Source organism: Malus sylvestris, chromosome 5, assembly GCF_916048215.2.
Source record: "Malus sylvestris chromosome 5, drMalSylv7.2, whole genome shotgun sequence".
Classification (NCBI taxonomy): Eukaryota; Viridiplantae; Streptophyta; class Magnoliopsida; order Rosales; family Rosaceae; genus Malus; species Malus sylvestris.
The window spans coordinates 3,798,106-3,809,113 of NC_062264.1; the positions used below are offsets into that span (position 1 = coordinate 3,798,106).

Sequence of the window (11,008 nt, forward strand, 5' to 3'; positions counted from 1 at the left end):
TAAATTAAAATTTAGAGAGAAAATACATTTTGGCAAGATTGAGAGTGAGTGAGAGATAGGGAGAGAGGAGAGAGAGTGAGAAGAGATAGTGAGAGATAGAGAGAGAGAGGAGAGATTGAGTGTGAGAGAGGTGGTCGGATTTGGGGAGAGGGAAAGAGAGGAGAGGTAAGAGAACTAGAGAAATACATTGAGAAAATTGTGGAGGAGTTATTTTGGTTTTAAAAACTGTATCACTTTGCGTGACAAAAGATTGGTTGCGCAAAGTCTTAAAAAAAATTCCCGCACCCTATTTTTGGCACCCTCCCAAATTTTTAGGGTTTTGTGCGACAAAACATTTGTTTGTTGCGCAAAACTTATAGAAATAAATTTTATTAGACAATTTAAAATATAAAATAAAATAAACAAGGTTTATGCGACGAAATATTAGTATTCGTCGCGCAAAGTTTTTAAAAAATAATAAAAAAGAAAATTATTTTATTTTATAATTTAAATATAAATAAAATAAAATAAATAGGGTTTAGGCAACGAAATGTTGATTCGTCGCGCAAAGAAAATAATAAAAAATGAAGAAAATAATTTAGGTTAGCAATATAAAATTAAATAAAATTAAAATAAATAGGGTTTAGGCAATGAAATATTAACATTTGTCGCGCAAAGTTAAAAAAAATAAATAAAAACTATGAAAATAATTTATTTTACAATTTAAAATATAAAATTAAATAAAAAAGAAAATAAATTGGGTTTAGGTGACAAAATATTTGGATTTTGTGGCGCAAAGTTATAAAAAAAAATTTATTTTAATTTTTTTAAAACATATTGCACGACGAAGTCTAAAATTTTGTCACGCAAAGTGACTTTGCGCGACGATGTGTGTTTCGTTGCGCAAGGGGTTTTTTTTACTAGTGATACCTGACAGAATGGTTCGTCATACAAACCATAAGTTAGACAACTGTTAAAAATTAAGACCCTTGTCAAACGACAGAGTGGATTTGGTTTTTATTGTGGTTGACAAGTTGTCCAAGATGGCTCATTTCATTGCATGCAAAAAGACCGATGATGCATCAAACAAGGCCAAACTATTTTTCCAGGGAGGTTGTTCGATTGCATGAAGTACCTTAGTCCATCACTTCTAGTCAAGACACCCAAGTTCTTGAGCTATTTGTAGATATTACCTTGTGGATAATGTTTGGGACCACTTTGAATCGAAGTACTAGTGCACATCCCCAAACTGACGAATAGACAGAGGTTACCAATAGGATTCTTGGCAACATGATTCGAAGCATTTGTGGAGGATCACTGCAAAAAAAAAAAGGCCTTTAGATACAAAATTAAGGGCACAATTATTTATTTTGTGGTATAGAACAAATTTTACACACAAGAAAATTGTAGTTGTTTCCTTTTCTATAAGGGCACCAACTAATGTGCCCATTCTCTACAAAGTTGGCACAAATATTTTTCTCTCATAACTTTTTCAAAACAATGGATTCAAATAGATTATTTGTGTCGATATATTACTTCAAAAGACACAATTATTATTATTTTTCAAAGACTTATGACTCACACCTTTCTCTCTCTCTCTTTAACCCACCAACACCCCACACACGCTCTCTCCCCTTAATCAATCAACACCCCACTTTCTCTTTCTCTCTCCCCCTTCCCTTAACCCACCCACCCACCACACACTTTCTCCCCCCCCCTTAACCCACCCACACCCATGGACGGAGCCAATGAAGGCTCACTGGGGCAGATGCCCCCATTCAAGTAATTCGTTAGTTGCAAATTACAATTATATAATATACACGGGTTATCTTTGAAGAAAATATATGTATCTAATATCCAACATACATTCATTCTACTTATACTCTATATCAAATATTATATGAGCAATAATGCTCTTGTTCTATCATTCAAACCAAAAAAACCCTATCCTGCTTGTCATGTATTTATATTTTTCTCATCACTTTGCCACTTTTCACTACTATATTGAAATTTTTGTAACATTGGAATTGTGATACATCATCATTTGAAACCATCCTTAATGTCATATTGCGTATAACCATACTATAATAAGGTTTTCTTAGTTGTTTTCGGTTGCCCCCACTAGAAGAGATTTCTGGCTCCGTCCCTGCCCACACCCCCACACACTTCTCTCTTCCACCCGTTTCTCTCTTTACCCAACATCTAGGAATTCGCTAACTCTTAAACCAAATGGAGTACTTCAGTCTCACACATATATATATTATGGCCTCGTTTGACAGCTCAGATTGTACTGATTATTTCAGTCGGATAAGATAAATAGTCGTCAGATATTATTGACTAAATTAGTCGGACGTTTGGTGCAGTATCGGACTAAAGATCGACTATTATAACTGCGTTTGGTATCGCACGGTCTAAGTAATACTGCTAAATATCCATATTAGTTTTAAGAGAAAAATTGTTAATAAATGATTGAATAATCCACAAAGGGCACTGCCTTTAATTTGTCGTTCATCTTCTGCATAAAACCCTTTTTGGTTGATCTTCTGTAGACAACATGGATCAGTTAAGGGTGTGTTTCACGAAAAATTGAGGCATTGTAAAGGTGTAACTTCAAGTGGAGACAACGGTCCAGCCACGTTGGCGAGGATTGACAGAGCTTTTGGCTCTTGAAGTTTTCCAGGAATTGATGAGATATGCTCCAGATTCTAGTGTAAGGGCGGTTGCAGGTCATTGGGTTTAAGATCCCTTTAACCAAATCAATTAATTGGATTTCCATTGTGGTGGGTTGGTACACCCAATCGGTCCACAAACAGAGAAAGACAGGAATTGACAGAATAGTGCAGAAATTATAAAGAAGAAAGGAGAAAAACAGAGACAAAAAAAAAGGAAGAAAGAGTAAATTCCATTCATCATAACCATTTTCAGATTACAACACATTGTTTATATTCAATCTGAAAAGGGAACCCTAGCATAAAACAGGCTGGGCCTTGAGCAAAACTTAGTTGAAGGTTGACAAGCATGGGCTCGGAGAAAGAGTTGAAAAGCCTAAACCATGTGGTCCTAACAACTCTCCCTCGCTTAAGAAGAGACCTGTCCTCATGTCTGAAAATCAGGATAACGGGCAATGATGTCGTTGGCTTCTTCCCATGTAGTATCTTCTGTTGGCAGACTCACCCATTTGATTAGCCATTTGGTCACTGAAGTGTTTTTTTTTTTCCTGAAGAGGTCTCTGTCCAAGATTGTTTATGGTTTCCAATGGAAGAACCTAGTGGAGTCGATTGGTGGGAGGGTGGGATGTGGAGAAGCCACTGCACCAACCTTCTTTTTGAGCAAGGACACGTGAAAAACAGGATGGATCTTTGAGTCATGTGGAAGGTGGAGACAATAAGCCACAGAGCCAATGCATTCTTGAATTTGAAATGGTCCATAGAACTTAGGTGTAAGTTTGTTTGAAAGGCGCATGGCGACAGATTGTTGCCGATATGGTTGCAACTTAAGGAAGACCCAAGCACCCACCACAAATTCACGTTATGTTCTACCTTTATCATGGATTTGTTCATGCGGTTTTGAGCGAGCTGCAAGTTGGTCCTTAAAAGATGAAGCAACTGATCACGGTCTTGTAGAGCAGCATCTACCGATTGGACGACAATTGTTCTAGAAAGATAAGTGTGACTAGATGGAGGAGGGACACCATAAAGTGCTTGAAATGGGGACATCTTGATGGCGGATTGGAAGGTTGTGTTGTACCACCATTCGACCCAGGGAAAGAGAGTGGACCACTTGATTGGTTTAACTGCAGAAAAAACAGTGAAGGTAGCGCTCTAAAGTGTGATTGAGTACTTCCGTTTGGCCATCCGACTGAGGGTGGTATGCCGAACTATGGCAAAGTTTGCTACCTTGATGTTTGAAAAATTCTTTCCAAAAGTTACTGAGAAATGTCGGGTCACGGTCAAACACTATAGATTTGAGCATGCCATGTAAACGAAAAATATCCTTGATGAAGGTGGCTACAATGGAAGTTGTAGTGTAGGGATGTTTGATAGGAATGAAGTGACTGTATTTGGTTAAGCAATCCACCACGACCAAGATAACTGTGTAACCACTGGATGAAGGCAACCTGTCGATGAAATCAAGGGCAATATCCTGCCAAATGCCGGCTGGAATTGGTAATGGCTGCAAGAAACCCTGGTGGGTGTATTGTCTCGTGATTTTGTCGCTAGCATTCGGTGCAGTGAGCAACAAATGTCTTGACATCATGTCGTATGCCAGGCTAAAGGAAGCTGCATTTAACTCGGTGATATGTCCGGAGGAACCCCGAATGACCACCTTGTAGAGAAGAATGGAATTATTCGAGTATGTTTGAGCACCATGGCGATGTAGAATGAACGAAAATCCTTTTCTTATAGTGTAGGACGCCATTAATGATTGAAAAGCCGCGAATGGTTGTATCCGGGGATGTCAACAATGCAGGCCAAACATCTTTAATAGATGGGTCTGTGGCGTATGACTGTTGGAAGGCAGGGATGCAGTCGAAGATGGGAGATGAGAGGCCCATAAGTGGCATTGACTCGGCTTGACGGGAAATAGCATCTGGAACGCCATTTTGAGACCACGGTATGTATTCCACCGAATAGTTATACCTCAAAAGTTTGATGAGCCATTTCTGTTGATTTGGGGTTGTGATTCGTTGTTCAAGGAAGTACTTGATTGGCTTGTGGTCTGTAATAATTTGAAATTGTTGGCCAAACAGATAAGGTCTCCAATGCTGGATGGCAAAGACAATCGCTAAAAGCTCTTTGTCATAAGTGGAGAGATTGAGGTTTATTCACGATAAAGCTTTGCTAAGGTAAGCAATTGGGTGGCCCTCTTGACATAACACGGCTCCTATGCGTCTGTTTCCACCACGAATATTTTTGTGAAATCTGGAAGAGCAAGAACTGGAATGGATGGCAATGCTTATTTAAGTTTCTCAAATGCAACAACGGATTTACGGGACCAAGAGAAATTGCCCTGCTGCAGCATAGTGGTTAAGGGATTTACTATCAACCCATAATGTCGAACAAACTTCCGGTAATAGTCGATCAACACCAGAAATCCTCGAAGGCTTTTGATGCAAGTTGGGCGGGGCCATTTGGTGATTGCCTGAATCTTTGAAGTGTACACAGAAACACCATAACCCGAGATGGAGTGGCCCAAGTAATCAATTTTAGTTTGGCCAAAAGAACACTTGCTGAGTTTCACTTTCAAACTGTGTGTTGATAGGATTTGAAAAACAAGCTCCTAATAGGAGATGTGAGTGTTCAAAGAAGGACTATACACTAGTATACCATAAAAAAAAAAAAAAACTAAGACAAACTTACGTAAGTACGGACGGAAGATTAAATTCATTAGAGCTTGAAAGGTTGATGAAGCATTTGATAGCCCAAACGGCATTACCATGAATTTGAAGTGTCCATCATGTGTACGAAAGGCCATCTTGGCGATGTCATCTGTGAACATACGTATCTAGTGATAGCCAGAACGAAGGTCAAGCTTGGAAAAAATGGCTGCACCATGTAACTCATCTAGCAATTAATCTACCACAGGTATTGGAAAAAGATCCTTGATGGTGGCAGCATTAAGAGCCATGTAATCAATACAAATGCACCACGACTCGTCCTTCTTTTTGACCAAGAAAACAGGTGAAGAAAATAGACTGTTGTTGTTTTGAATTACACCGGAATTAAGTAACTCCTGCGATCTTGTGATCAATTTGACGTGGTGGGGGTAGGCCGAAGGGAAGAGTGAAAAGGTTGGAGTATTTGGACAAAAGTGAGGCAATTGCATGATGTGAATTAGGTGGAGGGGAGATGGGGATGTTGGTGGGGTAGGTGGGCGATGGTGGAAGTGGACTATCGATCAGGGAATTGGGTTTGAGTGATGGTGGGGTAGAAAAGTCGGTATATTAGGTTGATTGGCAAAGATGAATTGTGGGTTGGGCTATAGTAAGGCCCTGGAGGGTGTAGGTTGTGCCTTGCACAGTGAAGAACATTGCTTTGTGTTGGAAATGCCAACCTATATAACCGAGAGATTCCAACCATTCTGCTCCCAATATTAAATCATATCCAGGTATGTTTAATAAGAGAAATGATCTAGTAAGGGTGTATTCTTGGAGCTTGATGGTCACATTGTGGGCTCTTATGTCAGTATCGCCGGATATTCCTCAAATGCCACAGAGAATTCAGCTAACTAGGATTTGGAGGGGCGAAAAACAGAAGGGTGAGTGGGCACAAAAATAAAGGTTTATAAAATCCATTTATTTTCTGAACATACTAAGCCCTCACTGTAAAACATGTATAGTTTCCAAAAAAACATTCTACATATATGCATGAAATCAAATGCATGCTAACAATAAATCTAGAAGTATGCCACATCACAATATCACAACAGTAATATGAATAAAATCGGGTGCTTTGCAACCTAGGCTAGCACACCAGTCGGAGTCACCTAATGTGACCTGTACGACTGGACCAATTGCTCATCAATCTATGCTAGCACAGGAGTTGGAGTCGCCTAATGTGGCCTATACAACAAGGCTAGGTGTAATAATATACGCTCTAGTGCTACGATCATGTAAAGGCTAGCGCTATGCGTGGTCACCTACGAGTCGGAGTCGGCTAATGTGACATGTACGACAGGGTTAGCACCTACTTGGATCCAAGGTGAATGTGCGGTGCGGGAGGTGAACATACACGTGAAGGATTGGCCCTAGCCCTGGCCCAGAGCGGGAGCACTAACACCGAGGTGTAGCAATGATAAGCACTACATGAACATATGCATGCCAATATGATTCAATGATTGCAAACAACATAATAAACTTGCCCGAAGTTACCTACGCATCCCGTATGATTATTTTAACATCTTACCATAGTGCAACATTTATGAGCAAGTAAAATGTATATGAATATGCCATAACAATATATAAATCTCAACCATATAATAACATTTTAAAATTAAGTAAATCATGGAATAAAATGCATAAATCAATATAAAAGCATTTGTGGAAACTATAAAGTTTATATATGTATACACACACGAAAACAAATATGCCCACTCATTGATATGTCGATGGATCGTAGTTCCTTAACCTCGCTTGTCCACGTACATCCTCAAGGTAAGTCTCCCCTATATGCGAAACAACTAATAATAACTTAACTAACACGTATATGAAAAAGCTAGGAAAAACTCCCCATAATTTGCTCAAACGAAAGATTTGAATATACGAAAATGTTCTACTCGAAGTCACAGACCTGCACATGAAAAGCACTCGCCAGCCGAAGCTCGCACACGCCCTCATGCGCCGGCTAGCTCACAGCCACACAAGCGCCCACTCGCAGGCCACGCGCTGGCAAAATGACAAACAAAAATGAGGAATATTTCGTCAGAGTTGACGAAATATTCCACTAACGGTAACGGCATCAGTTATATTTAACGGCGTCGAAATATTCGGTCAACTTTGACGGAATATTCGGTCTTCTTCTCCAGTGGAACTTCGGTGCCGTCGCAGTCGTTTGGTTTCGCCGGAATCTGGGGAAATTTTGCCGGTTTATGGAAAAACTTCAAACCTTCATATCTAGCTCATTTCTCAACCATTTTTCATTAAATTTATATGGAAATGAAGCTGGTGAAGAGGAGAATAACGTTTTTCCTCCCAAAAGTCCAAAAAATGAATGGAAAATGGATCAAAATCCACTTGACACTCTCAACCTTCCTTCGTTGTCACAAACCCCGTGTATTCTCACGTCGGCTCCCCTTCAAAACTATGTTAATGGCTTAGTGGAGTCATATAGTGGCTTCCAAAACTCCCAAAACTGTGTGAATCAAACAGAAACACGTCGGAGCAAAACCCACCGAGTCGGACCTTCCGAGTTGACGAGTCAAAACTCGATTATTTGGGAATCGGTTGGAGTGGCTGGGTTCGTGGATTTGAGATGAACACAATGGTGATGTTTTTGGATTCCAACTAGGAGCCTTGATGGTTGTTTCTGTAAGTTGCAGAGAGAAGAGAGAGTGTGTTTATGGGGAAAGAGAGAAGAGAGAGATAGGGAGTTCTGATTGGATGACAGAAAATGGGAGTGGGTTTCTGATTGGCGCAAGGTAAGTGAGGGATGACTTTTGATTGGTGGTGAGGATGGTTTTAAGGAAACGTAATTGGTGAATGTGTGGGATGAAAGGGAGACCGGATGCACTTTTTAAGGAAGGGGATGGATTTCAGATTTTTAAAGAGGGAAAAGAGAGATAGGGTTGTACAATTGAAATCCGACGAAATCTTACGTACCCTATTAAAAAAAGTAGTTTCCTACACCGATAGATTAGCATACCCGTGTTCGCAACAACGAGTACTATTTAATTACGATAGTAAGAAAAATAATTTAAAGCTGCATAATCACATCCGCGTCACTTTGCCAACAAGGGCATAAATGTTAATTTACACATTCGGAAAGAAATTACATAAAAAATTAAGGACGTGTCGTCACATATTGTCCTAGAACATTTACCAGAATAAGAAATAAATTAAGGGTCCGTTTATTTTTAACCAGTAAAGAATTCTCAAGCGGAGAATTAATTACGTGGAACGCACGAGGGACGAGGCCCACTCACACGCAGAGTCGTTGGATTAATGACATTTATTAGGGATCGGTCCCTCTTCTGTACCCCATAAAAAGAAATTTCACGCGGAGACCAAAAGAAATTGATGACAATTTGCTCTTGTTTTTTCATTTACCGTTTTCAAATTCTTTATGTATTCATAGATTTTATGATTTTTTTTTTTGGTGCATTGAAATTGGTTTTAAAAAACTGGAAGTACAGATACAAATTGCTGAATCGAATCGTATTATTATTCGATTTTTATTAATCTATCTATTGTTATTTGTAAAATCTTCAATTCACCTATCTTTTAGTTTTTCAATAGCTTGTGTCTTTGATGAAAGCCTAACTAATTGGCCCTGGCCCCAACATCAATAACTATGTGTACCGAGGAACAGTCTGTCCTGACCATCGTTCCGGATCGTCCATCAGTCAGCCCCGACCTTCATTCTGGATCGTCCGACTGTCATTCTGGATCGTCCATCAGTCAAGTCCGATTGCCAATCTGGATCGTCCATCATTCATGTCTGCTTGCTTCTTCTTTTTTTCCTATTTAAAACATCTCTCTAGGTTTAGGCAAAATCCTACATACATTTTCTCAGACTTTAGAACTCGCTTGAGCTCCCGATTATTTGCATGGTGTGCTGTGCTTCCCGTCCCTTAATCAGAAGCCTTCACTATGCTGCAATGCTTCGCCGGACATTTATTGTTGGAGAAGTAAAACCCCTACCTCCCTGCCTACAACAATCAGATGACCGCTACAACCTTAATTAGAGGGCCGCCTACAAAATCTCAATCAGAGGATCTTAGTAAATCTCCTTTTACTTGAATGTTGTTTTTCATGGAAATTAAGCTCAATATTATTTACAAATTTATCTATCATATAATACCATTTTTAATTTGTTCATAGAAAGTTAAAAATTGATAAAATGTACATTTCTTCAATTTTGTATGATCTAGTTAACATAGACTGATTTGATATGCTATAACTTCTCTTTGATGTTATGAAATTTGCATTTTGTTGAGTATTTTGTAGAACCCCTACCTCCCTGCCTACAACTATCAGAGGGTCGCCTACAACCTCATCTCTCTTGTCTCAATCAAAGGATCTCAGTAATATCTTTGTACTTGTTTTTTGTGCAAATTGAATTCAGTATCATTTACAAATTTATTTGTCATATATTATCATTTTTAAATTGTTCATAGAAAGTTAAAAACTGATTTGGAAATCGATAAAATGTAGATATCTTCAATGTTGTATGATTTAGTTAACATAGACTGATTTGATGTGTTTTAACTTATCTTTGATGTTACAAATTTTGAGTTTTTGCATAATTGGTCCAATAGTGTGCTTATTTTCTCTGTTGCTTTTGTCCGATATTATATTTTATAGAGAATTACAAAGAAACGATTATAATTGTAATAAAGCTTGATAACGGTGATATTCTTATTGTATTTGATTCTAGGAGGACACGATGTGATGAATTGAATACTTATATAGGTAAGGGTTTTCTTTACCACTCTTTCAAATTTAATATAACATTTCTTATTAGTGGTTTTGTAACACTATTTCTTATTTAATTTAACATAGTTTCCAATTCATATTATTACTTTTTCAAATCTGTCAACTTACTATATTTATATGTATTTTTTTTTTATTTTCAGTATAAGATATTGTTAACAAGGTGGATAATTTGAAAAAAAAAAAGTGGTGGTTGCAAGAGCAGGAAATGTGTATTATTTGAAGTTGGAAGTTTTTAAAAGACTTAAGACAACCACACTCGAGTCCCATCTTGTATCTCTCTTCAAGAAGTCGAGAGTCTTCCTCTCTCCTCCATTTCTGCAATGGAAAGCCAAGGTCCCAAAGTTGTACCTGCTCTTATCTGTCGTATAATACCATTTTTAATTTGTTTAAAAACTGATATATGACATTGATAAAATGTATATTTCTTCAATTTTGTATGATCTAGTTAACATAGACTGATTTGATGTGCTGTAACTTCTCTTTGATGTTATGAAATTTGCATTTTTGTTGAGTATTTTGTAGAACCCCTACCTCTCTGCCTACAACTATCGGAAGGCCGCCTACAACCTCGTCTCTCTTGTCTCAATCAGAGGATCTCAGTAATCTCTTTTTACTTGTTTTACGTGCAAATTGAATTCAGTATCATTTACAAATTTATTTGTCATATATTACCATTTTTAAATTGTTCATAGAAAGTTAAAAATTGATTTGGAAATCGATAAAATATAGACATCTTCAATGTTGTTTGATTTAGTTAACATAGATTGATTTGATGTGTTTTGACTTGTTTGATGTTACGAATTTTGATTTTTTGCATAATTGGTCCAATAGTATGCTTATTTCATCTGTTGCTTTTGTCCGATATTATCTTTTACA

General features: G+C 38.0%; 1 long non-coding RNA gene across 1 annotated transcript; it reads left to right on the forward strand.

The window, feature by feature from the left end:
• Positions 1 to 8,726: 8,726 nt before the first annotated feature.
• Positions 8,727 to 10,646, forward strand: LOC126623819 (uncharacterized). Its single transcript, XR_007623897.1, has 2 exons — positions 8,727 to 10,108; positions 10,273 to 10,646. It is a non-coding gene; the product is annotated as an uncharacterized LOC126623819 (long non-coding RNA).
• The last annotated feature ends 362 nt before the right edge of the window (positions 10,647 to 11,008 follow it).